This window comes from Camellia sinensis, chromosome 6 (genome assembly GCF_055761805.1).
Source record: "Camellia sinensis isolate YWXY chromosome 6, ASM5576180v1, whole genome shotgun sequence".
NCBI lineage: Eukaryota > Viridiplantae > Streptophyta > Magnoliopsida > Ericales > Theaceae > Camellia > Camellia sinensis.
This window is the reverse complement of record NC_138966.1, coordinates 159,065,089-159,089,857: the sequence shown is the minus strand read 5'-3', so window position 1 is coordinate 159,089,857 and position 24,769 is coordinate 159,065,089. Positions and strand designations below refer to the sequence as shown.

The following is a 24,769-nucleotide window of genomic DNA, read 5'->3' as shown; positions in this document are numbered from 1 at the left end:
CTGTGGTGCAATTCAGATAAGGGGTAACTTTCTGTTGCTATGCAGTGTCCTTCAGACAAGGGGCAATTTTCCATTGTTATGGATCTGAGGTTGTGCTTCTCAAGAGTAGGTTTTGTGCTTGTTGAGTAGTGGTCATTTGGAAAAACAGTTTTTGAGAATTTTTACTGAGGCTGACTAATTCTCTCGAAAATTATCCCATTTTTCCAAAATCGGACCATTTCTTGGACCCAAAAAAGAAAAATTTTCAGTGCTTATAGCCTAACTTGCATGATTTTAAATCAGAAAATTGAACAAGCATGTTAATCTAACTCTCATGCTGGTCAAAATTGTTTTAGCATAAACCAAAACAAAACAATGGTCAAAATGATGAACCAGGGGCACAGTTGAGTCAGGTATTCTATTTTTTCCCCCATCGTTAACCAACTCACCAGAAAGGGCACCTTGTTCACCAGCAAAATGTCGAAAGCTCTCACATCCTCTGAGCAACGAAGTATCAAATCAAGTGTGAAGCACAAACTGGAATGGATCAGGATATTCCACTCCCTCATTTGGATAGGTCCGATCATATCCAAACTGGCCAAGGGCATCGTCAACCGAGGTCAAATGCAGATTTGCTACACACCCAGTTATAGCGCGACTCCTCTATGGAAAAATTCACTAACTATGCGCAGAAGAATGAGAATCTAGCAGAATGTTAGGGGACAAGAGCCCGCAACTTCTTGTTTATCCATCAACCACCCAGGGGGGGATAAAAAATGAGAGATTGAAGAAAAGAGAGATGTGCGTTGAGAGAAAAGTGAGAAAACGGCTTTTTCAGAAAAACAAAGCCTGAGGGCCGAGTGACGTGAGAATCACAAATAAGAAAGGATGGGAAACAATACCCGGAGAAACAGGCTTCCTGTGCGCATTTGAGTCTTGCGTTTTGTTGTGTTTTTGTTTGTCTCGATTCTTGTTTTGAGTCGTTTCGAGTGTCAATAGATGTGTTTAGGTTGTTTTACCTTTGTTTTCCATTGTTGAGTCGTTTTGGCTGTGGTTAGTTGTAGGCTCAATACCCGGTTGAGAATCCTTTTCTCATTTCAATTTCAAAAAAAAAATCATTTTGTGCTAAGAGTGCTGTGCCGTTCTCCACATTTATGCAAAACAGAATTTGTCCTTTCATAAAACTGCAGAGTTCAACCCAGGTCATGTGAGAATAGTAAAACCAGGACCTACCTAAAGCTATATGGGTTCCAAACTGCAAAGCAAAAGAAAAGAGGGAAATCGAAGCATCTAAATTTATTTCAACTTCAGAAAATTCCGAGATTGCGTTCCGGATTTACTTTTTCAGGACTTGTCAATGCTCTGAAGTATGAGTGTGCCTCTACCCCAAGCGCAAGATCAAGCCTGCTTCAAAGCCATAATGGCAATCAGATTAACCGTCAGAGTTACCTTGGCTTTGCAATGAGGGAAAGTTGTGAATATGGTCAGGAAGAAAAGTGGCATCCGTGGCTTCTACATGCAGAGGTTACTCCTTGTCAGTATTTCAGAACCTTTGAATTGTGAGTTGAAGGTAAGAGTTCGAAGAACACACAAGGGGAGATCCCCATCAGAGTAGAGCGGTTCATCGCCACTCACCCCATGAGGTGCTTTCTAAAGTGCTGCTTTGTTTGTTTATTGCATTCCCTAGACATCATGCTCTACATTGCTTGTAACACGTATCATATCATCACACATATTGCATAAATGCATCTTGTACTATACTTATCCTTGTTGTCGCATAGAATATACACATTACATTGGATGTACGTCGTTGACCCTTTTGCATAGAGTATGAACATTGCATGGAACACGTTTTAACCTTGCTTGCATAGAATGTGCACTTCTCACCCTGGCATAAAATGCGCATCTTAATGTTGCATGGAGCATACATTTCTTGCACTTGCCTTGCTATGCATGCCTCATGTGCATTGTCATGCACCTTTTCAGTTGCATTGTTATGCATACTCTAGTTGCATTGTTATGCACTTTTCAGTTGCATTGTTATGCACACTCTAGTTGCATTGTTATGCACTTTTCGGTTGCATTGTTATGCACACTCTAGTCGCATTGTTATGCACCCTTCCGCCCGCATTGTCATGCACTCTTCACTTGCGTTGTCACTCACGTTCCACCTGCATTGTTATGCACCCTTCCGCCCGTATTGTCATGCACTCTTCACTTGTGTTGTCACGCATGTTTCACCTGCATTGTTATGCACACTCTTTAATTGCGCTGTCACACACGTTACTTGCATTGTTATGCACACTCTTTAATTGCGTTGTCACGCACGTTACTTGCATTGTTATGCACCTTCCTATCTTGCACTGTCACACACATTACTTACATTGTTATGCACGCTCCCTTGTTCCAAAACACAGGGATACGTCCTTATGTTTCTCCTTCTTATTCGGAAACACCGGGATACGTCCCTATGTTTCTCCCTCTTATTCCGAAACACCGGGACACGTCCCTATGTTTCTCCCTCTTATTCCGAAACACTGGGATATGTCCCTATGTTTCTCCTTCTGATTCCAAAACACCGGGATATGTCCCTATGTTTCTCTCTCTCTTTTTCCAAAACACTGGGATACGTCCCTATGTTTCTCCTTCTTTTTCCGAAACACTGGGATACGTCCCTATGTTTCTCCCTCTTTTTTCGAAACACCGGGATATGTCCCTATGTTTCTCCCTCTTTGGTTAAGAGCATTTGGAATATGTTCCAATGCTTATACCTTTCTGAAACACCAGGATACATCCTTATGTTTCTCCCTCTTTGGTTAAGAGCATTTGGAATACGTTCCAATGCTTGTACCTTTCCGAAACACCGGGATATGTCCCTGTGTTTCTACCTCTTTGGTTAAGAGCATTTGGAATACGTTCCAATGCTTGTACCTTTCCAAAACACCGGGATATGTCCCTGTGTTTCTCTCTCTTTGGTTAAGAGCATTTGGAATACATTCCAATGCTTGTACCTTTCCGAAACACCGGGATATGTCCCTATATTTCTCCCTCTTTGGTTAAGAGCATTTGGAATACGTTCCAATGCTTATACCTTTCCGAAACACCGAGATATGTCCCTGTGTTTCTCCCTCTTTGGTTAAGAGTATTTGGAATACGTTCCAATGCTTGTGCCACTCTTTTTCCTTTCGCATGCAACGCCTCGGAATCTTGTTTGAGATCTCGGGTGTCCCCAATGGTCGCTCTTAGTCTTTCCTGTGTGGTGCATGATTGAGATTGTACAATTTTCTTACATCCTTTCTGCATGAGATGTAGTTTGGTTCGTGTTTACTTGATTGCGTAGCATTCGCTTGAAACGTTGCATTTATTTTGCATAATTCTTTCGTTACAGCTCTCTTTACATGATCATAAGCTATGCTCTTGCATCTTACATATCATTTGCATTTTGCCCCAGCCTCCGGGCGCATCTCTGCATGGTCATATTGAATGTTTGCCTGAGTCTTCGGCGTTGTCAAATATGGGTCGTCTCTCGGCTTTGACACTAACTCCCGTCACTTTGTGACTTTCGAGTTCTGTCAAAGAGGAACAACTGTAGACACCCCATTTTTGACGGTCCTCAAGACTCGGTTGTGCTTGCAGGTACATCCAGCCACAAGTTCGATTGCTCGTCGGGTATTCGGCTTTCGCGGTGGAACGTCACAAGTTCGAGCTTTCCAGACCCTATATCCTTTCCGCCCCATTCTTGGACCATGGCTTGGTCCTTTCAGACTATGCTTCTTGGTGCACTGCCGACCACCTTTTGGTCCTGCCGGCCTTTACTTTGTTTCTGCCGGCCATTGATTGAGCCTGTCGGCCATCAATGAGCCACTGCCGGCCACCACTTATGGCCAGCAGAACACTTTGTTCTAGCTGGTTTCACTTCAGATCTTTTGAGCCAGCTAGAATCCTCTTTTCTCCCCTCCATATGGAGGGATGAAGCTCTTGCCAAGCTTCTTAAAGAAGCTTTGCATTGCTTCTCTTCTATATAAGGAGAGGCTCTCCCTCCTTAGCAGAGGTTCAGCTTCTTTGAGAAGATATAGCTCTCTCTTTCTCTCTCTATATTTCTTACTCTCTCTCTATAGTATTGTATTTTAGTCCATTTCCCTTGCACTTTTACACTACAGCACTTAGAGATACACCACTATCTTTGGATTGAGGTTCTTGGGAGGACTTCTTGAGCTCTGAAAGTGAGGTTTTACACCCTGAAATTGCTGGTTTCGAAGTTAGTCTTCAAGGGTGAGCATTTTCCTTTCTTTTAGCACTTTTTTTGTATCTTATTTTGTCTATCCTTGCTTATTGTTTTAGGCCTTGCTTTCAACTGAAAAAAGTCTTATTTTTAAGTGCTTTTGGTGGTTGTTTAAGGTCTTTTGCCTGTTGAGGGTCTTCAACCCTCTTGTTGGCCTTGTTTGACCTTGTTTTAAGCCATGCCTTAAGGCCTCTGAGCTAGCCTTGGTTTGGCCTTCTAACCACGAAAATCCAATGGATTTTCAGTGGTAGGAATGTGGTTTTGAGGCCTCAAGTCAGAGGGGGTGACCCCCTCTCTTTTGATTCTTGTTTGCTTGAGTTTTTGGCCTTCCAAAGGAGCATGCCTCTCCGCATTTTTGAGGCTTGGTTCAAGCCTTTTTTTGTGACTTTTAAGACCTGCCTTGACTCTGTCCATGGTTGTTTTGGTCATATCTTGCATGCTTCATACATATGTAATGTAATCCCATATGTAGCTCATTAAAGTAGCATGTTTAACTAGCTTGTGTTGAGTCCATTTCAGTAGGTTTTTGGTGATGTTTTACCATGCCTTAGATCTGTTTTGGGTTGGTTTTTTCACTTCATGCATGCACGTTACACTTGTAGTGTAAATCTCATAAACTAGCTTCATATGCTTCTTGCTTTAGCATGCTATCTTAGCTTATGTTGAGTCCATTTCAGCATGTTTTTGGTGATGTTTTGCCATGTCATGACTCTTTCCATAGCTGGTTTGGTCATCTTTTGCATGCTCCATATACTAGTAGAATAAATCTTGCTTACTAGCTTTATGTGCATGGTGTTTTGACTCATTATTCCAGCATGTTTTGGCTTTGCTCCAGCATGATTTTACTCTTATTTTGGGCTGTTCTTGGACTGTTTTGGGTTGCCATGGCCATATCACTCATGCTTTGTATAGCTATAGTGTAAATGCTTAGGCTAGTCCTGGGTTTTGAGGCCCCTGCCATGCCATACATATGATGTTTGCATGCTTTGCCATCATTCTAAGTGTTATTTCAGTCCAAGAAATGTGGCCATACACTTGCATTTGACATGCTTTGAATGCCTCGAAGAGTTTGTGCTTTATGCCTCATGAATGGATCATTGTGCATGCCATTAAGCCTAGGCCCTTGGGTCATCATATCAGTGCCTTTTTGGTCTTGTTGTATCATTATATAGCTCTGTTTTATGCTGTCCAAGTCATGTCATGTTTGGTTTCAATAGGTGTAATGCATTGCCTCTTTGGTAGCCTTGCATGCTCCATGTTTTTGGCCTTGTATTCTAGCTTGTGTTGCCTAGCTTCGAGCTTGTTTTTTGTCTTGTTTGGGCCTGCCTTGGGACTGTTTTAAGTTTCCTTAGCCCTTTGGGCTTGCTTTGTACGACCATGGCTTAAGTCCCTTTGCTAGTTCTTAGCTTCTGAGCTTTATGCATGCCATGCTTGTGTTATGTGTGTGATTTGGCATCATTCCTAACATCATTTCAGAGCATGTAATATTGTCATACTTGCATGCTTTTCACTCCTTGAATGTGCTTAAGAGTTACATCTTTATGCCTTAATTCTTGGGCCCATTGGCATGCATGCTTGTCTAGCATTTTGAACCATCAATTCAACACTTTGGTCACTGATTTAGGCATGGCTGAGGTCTGCCCACATTGGTTTAAGTCCATCTTTTGCATGTTGTTGCATGCTTGTCACCTTGTATGTGTTGCATGCCTGCATGTTTGCATGTTGTTATATGCATAGCCATTTTTGTAGGTTGTTGCATACTTGTTATATCATATGTTGTTGCATGCCATTAGCCTTGTTAGGATGTTCATATTGCATTTCATGTTTGCATGCTTAAGTCATATTGCATGTTTACCATGTTTGTGCTGCATTGTTGTTTGGATTAAAGTGTTAATCCAAGCACGAGGAACGAGGGACGTTTCATACTTCAAGTGATGAAACGTGTCTCAATTCTCGGTCGCCGACGCTCTTGATCACACGTGATAGAGTTTTAGGCTTTATATGTTCATTTGTACATTCATTTCATATTGATTTGCACAAGTCAGATCTTTGGCCATCATGCATCAGGATACGTGATTGGTGGTCGTGGATCCGACTATGCTTCTCCCTTGATGTTTTGAGGTGATATGGAGTAGCATAGTGCGTACATACCCTTGGGAGACCCTTCATTTCCTCTATTTTGTGCTTTGTTGCAGTTTGGTGTCACAGCACATCAGTGGCCGGCAGTGCCCTACAGATGGCTAGCATCTCCTCATCCTTGGCCGGCAGTGTCCCATCCCTGGCCGACAGGTGGTCGGCAGAATCTATATATGATCGGCAGGCCATTGATGCACTCCCCAGCAGTGTTTTTGGTAAGTTTCAGTAACCAGCACTGGAGGACACCCTGCAGACAGAGCCTCTTGAAAGCATTCGAAGAGCTTTTTGGGACGACAACCGAGCATGCATACTCTCCTCCTTCAAACAGAGCTGGAACAGCATTATTTACTGTTTTGCTTACTTGTTAGTTAGCATTTGGTTTTGTAATTCAATTAGTTAATTTGTTAATTAATTAAAGGTTTGTAATAATTAATTATCTAGGATAGTTGATATATTATTCGGTTTGTATTATTCTTTCGGACCCTCCGTCGAGAAGGCAAATTTGCAATAAGTGTGCGTGTCTGTGTGAATGTCTTCCAACCCCACGTCTTTCTCCCTTTTACTTACTTGCTTTCAATGGTTAGTTTTAAGGCATGTTTTCATTAGCATACTTATGCTCACATGATTGCATTCATTCATTTGTCTTGCATACACCGGGCTCGGTGCATCATACTAACTACATCGTATTTCAATTCCTACTTGAATACGTGTATCAATTGTTGCATTTTCGCATGCCATTTTAGAATAGCCGAGCCTATTTTAGTTGCATTTTTGCATGTGTTGCATTCGGCATTCTTAACATAGCTAGGATCATGCATGATTACTAACTAGCTTCTGTTTTGGCTCGGAGTACTCGGTGAGTGTTTATGCTTTAGCATCCTTGCATGTGTGCGAGTGTCTGCCATGATACCATGCTTACCATGAGGCTATTTGCTTATATAATATAACTGCCTGAATGCCTGTGGGTGAAGGTTGGATTACTTGAATTGGAACAATTCATCGAAATACGAGTTTTAAGCCCACTTGAAGTGGCAAATCATCCTGTTTTCTAAAGCCCACCTGAGGGTGGCAAATCTACGTCTTAGCCTACTTGCGAGTAGCACCATCAAACCATTTTCAAACAAACAAACACGAGATGTTTCGTTCCAATTTAGGCGATCTAGTCTATACTTGTGTGTTATGCGCATCATGTAGTAAGATTAGCTAATTAACCGGAATAAGAACACATGTGTTTTCAAAAACAAGATATCATGCTTAGTACAGGCCGATCTTTGATCGGGCGAGCGGGGGTGCTCATTACATGACCTTCCCCAATCGTACCCAAGTTCCCAACCCGAGGCAACTTTAGTGATGACAGACACGTGGCCTTAGGCACGAGTCAGGGTTTCCTAAATTTCCCCAAAATGAAATATTTAGGTGGCGACTCTATATCTGGCAAAGCAGTCCATGTTTGACACTTCTTTACAAAAATCAATTTTCCAAAACGATTTGCCAGATTTGGGCTCTTTGGTGATTTATCAGTCTTGCATTGCACTTTGTGAGATCAGATTAAGAACCGTGACATTTGAGTCTGCTACTGTAGTAAGCCCATATGAACAAAACGGGGATTTTTTCCCCGGGATGTTCGGGACGTCTACATAAGCATATCTCAAACACAAGAGATGAACTTTTATGCTGTGTGTGGTCGGAAGATTTGGAAAGAGAAAGGGAAATGGAAAGAGAAAAGTAAGGTGAAATATAAATAAAATATATTTACATTTCACCTAGTTTCAACACCTTTTCACTTTCGGTTTCCAAATTTCTTCGCAAATCCCTTAGTCAAACACAACATAAAGAGGGAAAATATAAATTGTGTAAGCAAATGTTTAAATCACCTAACCCCAAGGGGTTTGGCGTAGTGGATGAAGAAAGCAACCAAAGGGCTTACCACCTAAGATGTCACAAGTTCAAAACCCACGAAGGCCAAACATCCAAACCTTGAGGCCATTGCAGGTTTGCCCGGTTGTTAACTTCAAGGCCCTGGGATTTAGTCGAGGTATGCATAAACTGGCCTAGACACCTAGTTATCAGGGAAAAAAAATGTTTAAATCACTTTATTTCTCATGCACACTCTTTGCTTTTATAGATAAATTGCCTAGTCCATTAATTCATCAAGTGCACCTAACAAATCAACATGTGAATTTGAATTATCAGCTAATTTTAGTTTTAAGAAGATGAAACACTAATATTGACAGTAGTGAACTAAAAACAATTTGAGAGGAAAGTTACTAATCTTGCAGGTTTTGATTGGATGTGATGGAGCAAATTCGGTGGTAGCTGACTTCCTCGAGTTAAAACCCCCAAAAGCATTTCCCCTATCGGCTGTGAGAGGCTTGACGGAGTATCCAAGTGGTCATTCATTTGCCCATGAATTTGTCTGAATGAGGAGGAACAACATGTAAATCAAACTATAAAACACAGCGGATGATTAATTACATAATCATACCTTTTAGTTAAGTCCGAAGTGAAGGATCTTGTGGGTAAATCACATGCTTCCAGAAACTGATAAACCAACCCAGCAGTGGAGTGATATTACAGAATGAATATCACCCACACAAGTCACAGTGCAAAATGGCTTGATCGTTGTTTTTTTTTTAATCACCCATATCCCATATCATATCAAATATATAGGATAATATATTATCTATCCATATCAGTTGATATGATAGCTATAGATATCCTGAGTGATTATCCAAATAAGTTTTGAATTCAAATTCAAACTTATATGGATAAGGTTCAAAAGGTTCAAAGGGTCATGCCACATGGGTGCCCAATTTCTAACATCCCCTACTCGCACATGAGTTGGCATGACACTGCCACATCTCTATCTCAATCTCCCCAAAAAATGAACAATCTCATACTAGCTAATGCACTGTGCGACCGCTGAGAACACCTGCATGTGGGAGCTCTATACTAGAAGCTCAATATGAGTCACCATAGAGACATCAATCCAAAATGAACAGAAATAGTGTCTCATGTACCCAGACCCATCTAGCTACATCAGTCCAAAAACATCTCTAATTCCTCAAAGAGCATGTTTGACTCTCCTAGGTCCCGCATTATATTCACACCCAATCAGCATCCTATAAAGAGCGATGTGAGTTGTCGACAGTAAATATAGAGCAGAGATGTAGAACTGGATGATCTTCCCTTCACCCTCATATCATTCAATTTGAAATTGACCGCTTTCCCAGTAATGTCCCTTCAAGACGAATCATACATGACCGCAGGCAACATACCAAAGTAACTGAACATCAACTCCTCATCTTATGACATAGTCAAAGGTCACAAAAGGCACAAAGTGAAGTCATTTAGGAAAAAAATGACTTTTAGGACTCACACGGTGAAGAAGCAGGGATCCATTCTTTCACCTCGCTAACGGGTCGATAAGCACATGCAGTACGAATGTATGTTATAATGGAGTAACTCTTCCAAAGAGTGATGTTAAACTCACACACCTTACAGATCTTAGTCTAGTCGCTCTTAAGCGCACAAGTCGCTTGGTAGCGTCTAACTCGAATTCTCTATTTGCTCGCCTCTCAGGCATCAAATGAGATCTCCTATCTGGCTATTCATAACAGGCACATCATAAAAAAGTGGGTACTCTCATATCCATGGTCGATCTCTAACAAGATCTCATCTTGGCTCTAACCAAGGCGACATAGCTAGTAGATAATTTTAGCTTCTCTATTTGCTCCAAATACAATAAGCCACCAGTTTTATCCTTATTGCTACGTAGCGCTAAGGGCGATTGCTCATGTGAATGAGCCAATCTTGCCTGCTAACATCAATTTAATTATTTTGTGTATGCTAATTCACAAACCATTGCAAAAAGTAGTAAACATAAATGTGTAATAGGAACAAATATGAATACTAATGGCATAAATATCCCAAAAAATATGAGTTCAAATGAATACACAAATATATCACCACCTACGTAGTCCTAAAGCCCTAACATGAGTAAGATAAACATCTCTAGCAATGGGCTTAGTCAAAGGGTCCGCAACCATGCGACTCGTAGGGATGTGCTCCAAGATCACTTCTTTCTGCGCCATAATGTCTCTGATAAAGTTGAACCTCACATCAATGTGTTTGGTTCTGCCGTGGTATTTAAGATCCTTAGCGTAAGCGAGTGCAGCCATGCTATCACAATAGATAGTCACAGGGTCTAAAGTATGTGTGACAACATCCAAATGCTGAAGGAATCTCCTCAACCAAACGGCTTCCTAAACGACAGATGAACAAGCCACAAACTCAGCCTCTATAGTCGATAAGGCGATACAGGATTGCTTCTTACTGCTCCAAGAAATAGCACCATCGCTAAGCATGAAAGCATATCCTGAAGTAGACTTACGCTTATCTAAGTCTCCTCCCCAGTCAGCATCACAATAGCCAACTAGATGTAGATCTGAACTTTGGTAGCAAAGTGTGTAATCTGCAGTCCCTCTAAGATATCGTAATATCCTCTTAACTGCTTTCCAATGAGCTGGTCTTGGGTTGGATTGGTAACAACTCACCAATCCAACTGCATAACAAATGTCAGGACACGTACACATCATAGCATACATCAAGCTTCCAACAGCATTTGCATAGGGAACATGGGCCATCTTTTCATTCTCTTCTTGAGTCTTAGGACCTATATCAAGGCTTAGGCTCTCGCCTTTCGCAACAGGAGTGTCAATGGGTTTGCAGCTCTGCATCTGGAATCGCTCTAGGATAGTTTTAATATAAGTCTCTTGAGACAAACCAAGAAGTCTCCTAGAGCGATCCCTAAGGATCTTAACACCGAGCACATAGCTCACCTCACCCACGTCCTTCATCTCAAATGTAGAGAACAACCACCTTTTAGTGGTGACAATCATCTCCTTGTCATTTCCAGCCAATAATATGTCATCTACATATAATGAGAATATCAGAAAAATATCCTTGGACCGCTTAACGTACACACAGTGATCTTTATCCATTATCGTAAACCCATTAGAAATAATGGCTCGATGAAATCTTAGATTCCACTGTCTGGATGATTGCTTTAAGCCATAAATAGATCGTTAAAGCTTGCAAACTTTGCGCTCCTGAACTACTGCCACAAAGCCTTCTGGTTAATCCATATAGATCTCTTCATTCAATTCTCCATTGAGAAATGCAGTCTTAACGTCCATCTGATATAGCTCTAAGTCCAACTAAGCTACTATGGCCAGGATTAGGCGAATAGAGGCAAACCTTACAACTGGTGAAAAAGTTTCCTCATAGTCCATACCCTCTCGTTGGGTGTAACCTTTCGCCACTAGGCGAGCCTTATATCTTTTTATGGAACCATCCGCTTTGCACTTGATTTTGAGAACCCATTTGTTCCCAATAGTCTTGCACTCTGGTGGCAAATCAACCAAGTCCCAGACATGATTTTTCTTCATAGACTCTATTTCTTCATCCATTGCAGTACTCCATTCTTTACTAGCAGGGGATGAGAGAGCCTCTTTGAGATTCTTAGGCTCCATCTCATCACTCAGAGCAATCATGAATGCCTCCCCTTCAATCTCAAAACGACGATGGGGTATAGCTCCACGTTTGCTTCTACGTAGTTAAGAATCCTGAGAATCCTCATCCATTGGATCTAATCCATGGGCAGGTAGATCGCTCCCACTATCCCTAGGAGCTTGAGGGATTATCTCCTCATTCTCTACTAGGCTACTAGGTGCGCCTTCAAGTAGATCCTCCATCTCATAGAGCTCTACTTCTTTAGTTACCTTACCTCTGCTAGGGAAATCCTCCTCTAGGAAATCCACATCTCATTACTCAATTTCAGTCACACTTCCATCTGGATGCTCCCCAACAAATACATAGCCCTTAGAATGCTCACTATAGCGAATGAAGATACACTTCTTTCCTCTAGGGCCCAACTTCCCAAACTTATGAGAAGCGTTGTGTATGTAAGTTGCCGAACCCCAAGGCCGCAAATTGCCCAAATCAGGCTTTTTGCCAGTCCACATCTCATATGGGGTAAAAGGAACTGATTTGGAGGGCACACGGTTAAGGACGTAGGTAGCAGTCAACAAAGCATCTCCCCAATAAGAAATGGGAAGATTAGCTTGCGCCATCATTGATCTAACCATGTAAAGCAATGTGCGATTCCTTCTCTCCACTACTCCATTTTGCTGCGGAGTCCTAGGAATTGTCAATTGCCTGATAACTCCTTTTTCCTCACAGAGCACTTTAAATTGCTCAGATAGATACTCACGTCCTCGGTCAGTCCTTAGAGCCTTAATGCTCTTGTCTAATTGATTCTCAGCCTCATTAACATACTGTCTAAAGCAATCCAATGCTTCTGACTTATGAGAAATCAAATAGACATGACCAAAACGCGTGCAATCATCTATAAATGTGATGAAATAAGGGGCTTCATGCCTTGCCCTCACATTCATTGGTCCACATATATCAAAATGAATAAGTTGCAATGGGATAGATGCCCTTATGGCTTTCCCAAATGGTTTTCTTATTGCCTTACCAGCAAGACAGTGCTCACAAGTAGGCAAAGTGGCTCTAGCGAATGGGCCTAAAAGACCTTCTCTAGCCAATCTAGTCATCCTGTCTTGCCCTATGTGGCCTAATCTAGCATTCCATCTCATAGAATCATTATCACAAAAAGATGCAATATTCGAAACAGAGCCATTGGCATTTTTATTGAAACTAGAGTCATCCACATCCAAAACTAAAAACCATCTGAAAGATAACCAAAACCATAAAAAATTGTTCCCAAATAAATACTAACCAGTGTGTTTGGTTTGAGTTTTCGGGATTAAGTTTTTTGAAAACTGAGTTTTTTAGTTTTCGTGTTTTTTTGTTTTTAGTAAATTTTTAAAAATTTTAAACATTTTTTTTTTACCTTTTTAGATGCACCTTACTTAGATGTATCTAAAAAGTAAAAAAATTGTGAAAAAATATTTTAAAAAATTAAGAAATACATAAAAATACAAAAAAATGTACTGAATTCTTATATTTTTTTTGTATTTTAGGTATTTAGTGAATTTTTAAAAGATTTTTTTACAATTTTTTTACTTTTTAAGTGTATTCATGTTAGGTGTGTCTAAAAAGTAAAAAAATTGCATAAAATATTAAAAAAATTCAGTAAAAACAAAAAAATACGAAAAAAAAAGAGAGTAAAATTTTCTGAAAACTGTTTTTAGAAAAATGGAACCAAGCAAGCACAAAAGCTAAAACCAAGGCTCATCATGCTAATAACTGAAACAAAGTTTCGCCGAATATCCAGAGCGTAAAGAACATCATGAAGATACAAGGTGCGGCCACGTCGTATTTCCAGCTTGTATGTGCCAATGCCAAGCACCTCTACACTGGTCTCGTTCCCCATGTAAACTTTTCTGCTCCCAGCAGGTACTCGGTGATACTCAATGAACCCTACTCTGTCTCTCGCGATATGGTCTGTTGCTCCAGAGTCTACAACCCAAAAATGAGAAGAATGAGCAATTAATGCTTGACTAGACACAAAGCATTGAATACGAGAAATTAAGTAAGGGAGTACCTTCTTCTGCTTAGGGAAATCCCGAGTGAAGTGTCCTTCTTTGTTACAGTTAAAGCATGTCAATTTAGCCTTTACCTTCTTGCCACATCTCTTGCCCTTACGCTTGAAATTTCTAACGCCATTGGGCTTTAGTGCAACTGGTGATTGCTTCTTAGGAGCACCTTTTGCTTTTCCACGTTTGAACTGAGAAGTCCTACGTGAGCTCGACTCAACCACCATAGCAGAAACATCAGACTTAGCAGCCTCAAGGCGCTCAGCCTCTAGCTCCAAATGACGCGATATGTCTTCGAATGTTTTCACACTCTCATTATGCATCATGTTTTGCTTCATCTACTTCCAAGAATTTGGCAGAGAGTGAATCACAGCTTGTACTTGCTGCTCTTGAGTCAAATTGTGCCCAGCAATCGCAAGCTCACGTATCATGGCTGACATGACCCTCAAATGTTGCTTCATCGAGTGATGCGCCCTTTTCTAATAGGAGTCAAACTTCATAGTCAGCCCACGTAGCTTTACCAAGGAGGTAATACCAAACTTTTGCTTGAGAGCTTCCCACATCTCAAATGCAATCGGGCAATGCTCAAACTCACTAATCAAGTCGTTGTGCATGTTGCTCAACATAGTAAAGCGCGCACACCGATCTTTGTTACGCCAAGCCTAAAAGACTTCAAGATCACGACAATGTTGAGTTATATTGCCCTGCTCTGGCTCAACCATCACTTGTTCAAGTGTGGTCAACACTTCTTACTCATTGAGGAGGTATTGGATCTTACGGCGCCATATATCATAATTGTCGCCATCCAATTTCTCTCCCTTCGTTAAGTCTGCCACCACTGTCTTAGCAGTCATTTCTACATATAGAGTAAACAAATGCGCAGGGGATATTAATGATAGCAACACAAAAAATTATTTTGCAGCAAAAAAAACTAAATTAAATAATGATAATATTACACATGTCTCAAGATCGAAAATTTGCTATGCTCGTAATCATCTCTTGCGCCTCTAGTGATAATTACCAAAATTTAATTTAATTCCATGCACAAACAAAACAATCAATCTCCCACTACTTATGGCATATACAAAGGATGATAAATTCTATACAATAGCATCTTAATGTAAATTTACAAATAACTCATGCTATATTCATTTAATAATGGAATTTAAATAAATAAATAAATAAATAAATAAATAATCATGCTTCTTCAATTGCAACATATTACAAACCCTAAAAAAAATATGTTGTATTCAATATTCAGATCATGCCATAATAAAATGTAATCATTCTGAAATTTTTCTGAAATTTTTCTGAACTTTTCTGGAATTCTAAATAACTAATAAACACACATAAAATTAGAAATAAAAAATTCCAGAATCTAATAAATTGAAAAAATTATACCAGTAAATAGTAAACATTTCAGAAGTCTACAATAAAATTTTCAACCCTAGAAAATCATTTATGCAATACCAGAAGCATTTTAAAGCTAAATAATGGATTATTATCACAGAAAAAATACTTTTTATTTTCATAAAAATTTCAAAATTTTATAGAATATGGAAAATTTAATTATGAGTCTAACAGTACCAACCACGCATAAAATAAATCTATAATGAATTAATTATGACCATTTAACGTGATTCAGAATTTAAAACAAAACAAACAGAGCCTTAATACCAGCAGCCAAGCCGCGGAGGAAAAACGACGCAGCTCAACGCACGACGCGAACGGCTCAGCGTAGACGGCGGGCGCGTGGACAGCTCGGGTGACGCGCGCGTGATGGCGCGTGGAGGCGCGTCTGGAGCGCGTCTGGCGCGTGGCAGCGAGTAACAGCGCGTGTCAACGCGTGGAAGCCGCTCACGGCGTCAGATGGTGCGTGAGGCCCACGCGCCGCCTTCCATGGTGTTTTCTGGTCCAATTTCGATACTACCAAACTCCATTTTCCAAAATAAAATCATTTATAGTCTTAAAAATGACATTAATGAATAAAAATAAGGTATTTTATGCTCTTAACTAATGAGAGTGGACATCTTCCTCTTTTATAAATATACACATGATAAAAGAAAGCACGAAAATACCCATATCATGCTCTAATACCAATGTAAATCAAAGTATAAAACACAGCAGGTGATTAATTACATAGTCATACCTTTTAGTTGAGTCCAAAGTGAAGGATCTCGTGGGTAAATCACATGCTTCTAGAAATTGATAAACCAACCCAGCAGTGGAGTGATATTATAGAATGAATATCACCCACACAAGTCACAGTGCAAAATGGCTTGATCGCTGTTTTTTTTTTTAATCACTCATATCCCATATCATATCAGATATATAAGATAATATCTTATCTATCCATATCAGTTAATATAATAGCTATAGATATCCTGAGTGGTTATTCAAATAAGTTTTGAATTCAAATTCGAACTTATATGAATAAGGTTCAAAAGATTCAAAACGTCATGCCACATGAGTGCCTAATTTCTAACACAGCATTATGGTAGGAAGAGTTCCAATTGATGATAAGTCAGTCAACTCGATGGTGGGTCAACAATCCACTCCTAAAGGTAATAGTATTTTCTAATACATTTGATTTCATTTGCTAGTTGCTTTCTCTGTGTGATTATAAATAGCGTAGGATGTGCACGTGTGCACAAGTCAGTCTACTGGCGGTATGCTCTTTCTTTTTTTGTTTTTTGTTTTTATGTTGTTTACCTGCACATGAACAGATGCCAGGGCTTTACAAAATCCAGACCTTATTAAACAGTCAACCCTACCCTTAATCAACGGTTTCCCACCTGAAATTCAACAAGTGATCGAAGACAGTGACGTAGAATCATTGTCTCTCACGCACGTGAGATATCGTGCTCCATGGAACTTGCTAGTGGGAAAATTTTGGAAAGGAACAGTAATAGTAGCCGGGGATGCAATGCATGTTATGCGTCCATCCCTTGGACAAGGTGGTTCAGCAGGTTTGGAAGATGCTATTGTTCTCGCTAGATGTTTGTACCAGAAACTTAATGATGTCGATCAAATCCAAAGCCGAAGTCAGATGATGATGCATAAAGTTGGAGAAGTAATGGATCAAGTATGTGAAAGAGCGGAGGATGAGGGTGATGCGATTGTCGAAGCAAACTTATCTCACTGGTTTGCTAGTGGAACCTTTCATCAATGTTGGTGAAATTGGCTAGTATTGTTTTGATGGTTATTTTCTTTCGTAACCAAAATGATCATACTAGGTATGATTGTGGTCTCTTGTGATGTAGAAACTCTGCTATATAAATTTTTTTTGTTGCTGTTTCTATTGCTGTTACTCTACTAAGTCCTTATTTATGTATCTATTGTGAAATCATTATTCTACATTTAATTAAGTATTTCTGCAAATGTTTTGCTATATTTAGATGTTTTCTTGAAATGATTTGAGATCTAAATTTCTCGAGCCTTTCGTATGGTTAAAGGTATTTTCCTCAAAATGTGCTTTTTTCGTATTCTAATTTTTAAATTGTTTCATTTGGTTGGTTTTTCATTGTTTTTATGGGGTTTCTATTTTTTGCATTCCAATTTTTCTAATTGTAGTATTAAGTTGGTTTTTAATGTTCATTTTAGGCTTCTTTTGACAAGTAGATGAAAAGTCACTTTTTAACTTTTAATTTATTTTGAGTCACATCACTTCTTTATTTGTTTACACATTTTTTTCAATAAAGTCAAAAAGTCAGTTTTTAATTTATTTCCTGAAACAAGCCTTAGTGTGTTTTTGTAATTTTTTTTTGGAAGAATTTTTTTTAAGGTCCATGATATTAAGATTTTATAAGATAAAAGGCATATAATATTTTTATAGTAATTAAGATCCCTCAACATTTTCACAGAAAAAATTTAACAGTGAAATTTTTCATCGAGGAGCTTTAACCAATAAAAAAAATATTTTAGACATCTCTTACCACCCAAAGTTAAAGTGTGTTTCATTAATTTTTTTTTTTTTTTCCAAATTGAGAATTTTTGTTTTTTGATACAAAAATCCACTTTCGTTATTATTATATCATTATGGTATTATTATGTTTCCTCCTCTGTAATAGGGAAAGCAGGTGGTTTTTATCATTTTTTCTAATGCTTTAGGGTTTTTATTTATTTATTTATTTTGTATTTTAATATTTAAATTATTTAATTTAGCTGGCATTTTGTTATTTTTATGAGTTGTTTCCAAATGTTAATTCAATTGTTTTCAGTTTTAATTCAGCTTTTTTTCATAATGTTTTAGTTGTTTTATGGTTTTTTTTATTCTAATTTTTTAATTATTAAAATTTTGATTTTTTTAATTAAAGACAAAAATAAATAGAAATAACCAAACTATAGGGAGGGGGAAAAAAAACTCTTCAAAACAATCTGTAGCTTCCAATTGTGCGAATAATCTGAGAAATTAGGATTTTTCACTTCTTTGGATTTTTTTTATTTGTGTAACTTTTATTATAAAAGTTATAACTTCCTTTATGATACATATTTTTAAAATTAATACATTATATATTGATCCCTCGAGCGATAGGTCAAATTCATGACACGTGTATAGGTTTTCAATTGCAAATTGACAATTGAATAATTAAAAAAAGAGAAAGAATGCCTTGGGGTAAAGTTAACCATAAAAAATTATTAAATCAAACCAAATCAAATCTTATTAAATAGGTCGGCTACATAAATTTTTATTTTTCATTCAATTCCAACAATGACTATTTAGTTAGTCAAATTAAATAAATTTATATATCTATTCACTACACTATCTATTTTTTCTCAATTTATCTTTTTCGTGCTACTTCCACCCATTTACGAATATATTCATTCCTAATTTTATCTTTTCTAATTTTATTATACATCCACCTTAGAGCATCCACAATAGAACTGTTAAGAGACGTGTTAGTGTCAACCGCTAATATTTTAGCTAGTGAAAGGCTCAAATGATGCTCCAATGGAGCTATTAAAAGATGTGTTAGTATCAGCCATTGGTGTCAGTTATTAATTTCTTTGTTAACTGCAACGACCCTTCTAGCCAGAGAGAGGGAGGAGAGAGGATAGAGAAAGAGAGAAAGAGAAGGACACTGAGTGGAGTCGTCCGGCCGGATGTCTGACCAGTCGTCTCGCCGGACGGCCGGACTGGACCTGTTTTGCAGGACTGAATTTGGTTTCGGATGATGCATTGAAACTTCATCCCAAGGTCAATGATTGGAAGATTCAAGAAGCATCGATTGGGTTTGGTAAAGAGTTATGGTGGAGATAATGACAGTGGGTTTGAACGTTGACAAAGGAGGAGCGAAAGCCGGAGAGTTTTTGGAGGAGATTGAAATTCAAGGACAGGAAGAGTTAAGTCGGAGAGTTTTTTTTTTTTAACTCAATTTCATGGGAATTTGAAGTGGAAATAGTTCAACTAGTAAGCGAGAACAATGACAATGGAGGAAGAGAGAGAAATTTGGAGGGTAGCATAAAAGAGAGAGAGAGAGAGAGAGAGAGAGAGAGAGAGGAGTAGGCGTTTGGAAGTGTTCTTCAGTAGGAGTTAGGTGTGTTTGACATTTGCAGAATTGGGTAGCATATGAGAGAGAGAGAAAGAGAGAGAGAGAGAGGTGTTTGGTTATTTTATTTTATTTATATATATATATATTCTTAACACATACTTTAACACACACCTTAACATATCCATTGTATCATAACTCACTCATTGAGAGGGAGATTAATGATCTGGTACTGGGCCGAACAGATCTAGGCCAGACAGAGTTTTGCCGGACAGATTTGGGTCGGGCAAGTGTTGGGCCGAGGAGGTGTGGCCCAGTTTGGAAAGAAGTTGCTCGGTCAAGGCAACGCTTGGTTGGACCGAGCTACATGTTTGACGGAGGCGAAGCCAGTCAAGTTAAGAGACCGGCGCCCGGAAAGGCAAGGTTGGACCGAGGTACCTGTTTGCTCGACAGATAGGTCTACCGCAAACAAGTATGAGTAGTCCCGAGCTTGGCTTTGCCGAGATGCCGCCGAGTCCGGTCCTCATCTGAGCTTAGCTGTTGGAGTACTTGGGCATGAAGCACAGCATGGCAGACGATGGCCGAGATGATACTGCCTGGCTGCCGAGCTCCCAGGAGCATGGGCAGGCAGTTGGGTTAGGTGGTGCTCAACAAGGTTTATGCTGACAGATGGGATAGCAGTGCCACGTGTTGAGAGATCACTGGGAGTAGATTTGGGATGCAAAAGGTATATAAGCATGACTGCGCCCCCCCATACGCAGACGAATGAACATTTGGTGAGACAACACTAAATACTCAACGCTCTTCCTTCTCTCTATCTATCCCCTGTGTGTGTTCTAACTTGACCGTCGGAGGGGTTTTCCGGCCACACACCGCCGGGTAGCTCACCGTTATTTGCTCGCAGGTGATCGGACAGTAACGGAGCTCGGAAGAAAGGAGTACGGGCTTGCCAGAATATTTGCTCCTTGTACAATTGGCGTCGTCTGTGGGAAGCTTAACAGACAAAACCTTGTCTTCCAGGCTCGTCTGATCGTCGTCCATGGCTAACAACGATGAGTTTCCGTTGTCTGCCATAGACGGAGCCACCCTGGAGTTCACCCGAATGAGAGAAGGACCTCCCGCCATCCATCCAATGGTGGACTTGGAGACACCCACCGGAGGACAGTCAGGAGACGCGCGGGATAAGCGCGGAAGAAGTTATGGCCACTCACAAAGTCCGAACGGTCATCGGCGGCGGAGAGAATCACATGCCCGACGTCTGGAACACAAGTTGAGGGACCAAGACGCTGTCATCCTGCGAATGGCGGCGGAGATGGAGGAGCTCAAGCGGCATGTCAAAGGGAAAGGTGTAGCTGGAGTGGGTGACCACAGTGAGCGCACCCCATCCCGCCGTTCAGGCGGTCAGAGTTAGCGACGCACTCCATCCATTTCTATTACCAGGAGTTACCAGGTTGGTGATTCCGACGTGCATGTAGAGAAGTCTAGCGTGCAAGATAGCACTTACCGGCCCTCACGTCCGGCAACGACGTCGAAGTACTCTTACTCCGCTCATTCAGAGGATTTACGGGCGGTCTTAAAGGAGCGGGCTCGCCGACGTGAAGCTCAAAGGATACCGGCGTTCCAGCGACTATCCTACGGGGTTCACGCCAGCGAGGAGGTCGGAATGCCTCCACCCCGCCAAGCAGCGCCACTCCTAGTGGATTCAGATTTGGCCAGGTTAAGTGCCACTCCTTTTGTCCTCGAGATAGAAACAACAACACTTCCGGCAGGCTTCCACCAGCCAAAGTTTACGCTTTACGACGGGAAAACCGATCCTTACATACATGTGAGCCATTTCTGACAGGTTATGGCCGGACATAGGCGAAATGACGGTCTCATGTGCCTGATCTTCCCATCAAGTTTAGGCGAGCTGGGCTTGAAGTGGTTCGAGAGGTTGCCGGAAGGGAGCATACAATGGTGGCATCAGTTGGCCGAAGCCTTTGTGACGCGCTTCAAAACCAACACAAAAACATCAAAGGAAGTCGATCACTTACTAAGTGTCAAGATGGAACCGAGCGACACACTGAAGGCTTATAACTCCAGGTATTGGGAGACCTTCAACGAGATCTTGGATTGCCCGGTCAACCTTGCAATCACTCAATACAAGCGTGGTCTCCCGGTCGGACATAGACTGCGAGACTCGCTCACCATGCACCAACCGACGTCCATGGGCCAGCTCGTGCAGCGCATCAATGAGCACATCTGGGTCGAGGATGATGCGTCAGCCTCTACCGTGAAGTCAACTCCGGTAGCAACAGACAAGAAGACAGCAAGCAAAGTGCACGCAGTTGGGCTAGAGTCCAGCCGCTCAAGTGACAGAGCAGAGAAATCAGACCGTGGCTCGAATCGTAAGAACCGGGGTAGAGGACGTCGGAACGACCGAGATGACTACACCCGAGATGATGTTGTGGATGCCAACAGAAGATTGAAGGCAAGAACTGGCATCACCACGGTCTTTAAGATTTCAATTTATCGCATACTTAGTGAAATCCGAGACGAGGAGTATGTCCGGTTTCCTGCTAAGTTGGGCGATGGACAGAAGGGCTACAATCCGCGGTATCGTTGCACATTCCACCGGACTGAGGATTGTTTGCCTTTGAGGCAACACTTAGAAGAGCTGGTCGCAGCCGGGCACCTAGACCTTTACATTGATGGCGGCGTAAAGCCGAATCAGGCTCTGGTTGATCCCAGGGGACAGGATGACCGAGACGCACCACCACAAGGAGTTATTAATGTCATCCACGGCATCGTGGAACCGGAGCGTGTTTGCGAACTCCGGGGCATGATAAAAAAGGCAGAGCATATGAGGGAAGTTTTGTCGGTACAGCCTGCCATCAAAAGGGGGAAGACTGAAGAAAAAGACGCGATTAGTTTCACCTCAAGGGATCTAGAGCGTATCCAGACGCCGGACAACGATGCCCTAGTAGTAACACTACGTGTCAAGGAATTTGATGTTAAACGGATCTTGATCGATCAGGAAAGCTCGGTCGAGATCATGTATTTTGATGCGTTCAAGCAGCTCAAACTCCGAGAGACAGACTTGGCTCCGGCAACTTCGCCCCTGGTTGGTTTCAACTCGCAACCGGAGTGGCCCTTGGGAAAGATTATCCTGCCGGTCAAAGCGGGATCGGTGGTCAAGCAAGTGGAGTTTTGGGTGCTACAAGTGCCTTCGACGTACAACCTTATCCTTGGAAGGGGATGGCTTCACGCTATGCAAGCTGTAGCATCGACCTACCACCAGGTGATGAGATTTCCCTCGGCTATGGGGGCAATCGAGGAGATCTGGGGGAATCAAGTCATGTCCAAACAATGCTTCGTGCCAGTGAACGGCAGCCTGGCTGCCAAAGGGTTCGTGCAAATGATAGAAGGACCGAAAGACCGAGGAGTTCTGGAGGACGTGGGCACTAAGGCAGAGGACAAAGCTGTGGAGGACCTGGTTGAGGTGCGACTCGATATAGAGCGGCCGGATAAGTTCTTCCTGCTCGGTTCCAGCCTTACTGCCCAAGAGAGGACCGAGATGGTTGAGTTTTTGATGGCCAACATCGAAGTCTTCGCATGGTCACCTTACGACATGCCGGGCCTCGATCCAAGTTTTATCTGCCACCACCTCAACGTCTTCCCTGGAGCAAAGCCAGTCATCCAGCGAACAAGGAGATCGGCATTGCATCACGCCGAGGTAGTAGCAGAGGAGGTGAAGAACCTGCTTGAGGCACGAGCAATTCAGGAAGTGCACTACCCTCGGTGGATTTCCAACACAGTGGTGGTGCCCAAGAAGAATGGAAAGTGGCGAGTTTGTGTCGACTATAAGACAGTCAACCGAGCTTGTCCCAAAGATAGCTTCCCTTTGCCGCGAATTGACCAGCTTGTGAACTTGACGGCTGGACATAATAGGCTCAGTTTCTTGGACGCCTACCGCGGCTACCATCAAATCGCCATGCATGGGCCTGACTGAGAGATCACCTCTTTCACAACTCCAAGGGGACTCTTCTACTACCGGGTCATGCCTTTTGGTTTGAAGAACGCCGGGGCAACCTTTTAGAGGATGGTGACCAAAATGTTTGCTCCTTTGCTTGGCCGAACAATGGAGGCTTACATCGATGATATGGTGGTAAAGAGCCGACATGAGGCAAACCATTTGTCCGACTTAGCCGAGATGTTTGCCATTCTAAAGAAGCACAAGCTGCGCTTGAATGCGTCAAAGTGTGCCTTTGGCATGGGATCCAGAAAATTTTTGGGGTTCCAAGTCACGAACCGAGGCATCAAAGCAGACCCTACTCAGATCAGAGCCGTGCAAGAGTTGAAGCAGCCCAGCTCGGCTAAGGACGTGCAGCATCTGGCCGGGATGGCCGCCGCGCTTAATCGGTTTATAAGCCGGTCATCAGATCGCTGCCGCCCTTTCTTTCAGGCTTTGAAGTCAAAGTTCTCGTGGGACGAAGAGTGTGACCGAGCTTTGGCCGAACTCAAGGAATATCTGTCTTCTCCGCCACTGTTGGTTACACCTAAGCCGGGTGAGGAACTCTACCTTTACCTTGCCGTCTCCCAGCACGCAGTCAGTGCGGTACTAGTCCGCGCTGAAGGAATCAAGCACTTCCCAATTTTCTATGTCAGTAAGACCTTGTTGCCGGCTGAGACGAGGTACTTGCAGCTGGAAAAGCTTGCGTTGGCATTGATGATGGCTTCAAGAAAGTTGGCGCATTATTTTCACGCCCATACCATCATCGTACTGACCGAGTTTCCCCTTAAGGCCTTGTTTGAACGGGCGGACTTTTCAGGCCGAATTCTCAAGTGGGCGGTCGAATTGGGACAATTCGACGTAAAGTTCCAACCGCACACAGCCATAAAGGCCCAAACTTTGGCCGATTTCGTTGTTGAATTCTCGCCGGGAACTCATCCGGCATGCCCGGTCGATATTGCCGCGGCAGAAGAAGAAGGGACTGCAAGCCTGACCGAGATACCACAACTGGGTGGAGTTGCCGACGCGGAATTTGCGCGCCCCACCATAGTACCCTCAACTTGTACAATTCAACCAACCGGTGACGCGATGACGGAGTCAGGTATTGTTATCCCACCCACTCTGTCCAGTACCGCGTCGTCAGAGGGTGAAGTAATGGAACTACTCAGCACAGAGCCTGCGGCCGACATAATACCACAACCTGGTGATTCACCTACGGACTTAATCATTGTAGACCGACTTGCTGAGTCCGGTGCCGAATCACCAAGGGGGGCTGGAGTGGAACCATTCAACACAGAACTTGAAACCAGACAGCCAAGAAACCGTG

At 41.8% G+C, this 24,769-nt stretch overlaps 1 pseudogene; it reads left to right on the top strand.

Annotated features, from left to right (window-relative positions):
* The first annotated feature begins 16,456 nt into the window (after positions 1-16,456).
* LOC114303082 (monooxygenase 1 pseudogene) lies at positions 16,457-17,263 on the top strand (annotated as a pseudogene).
* Positions 17,264-24,769: the final 7,506 nt, after the last annotated feature.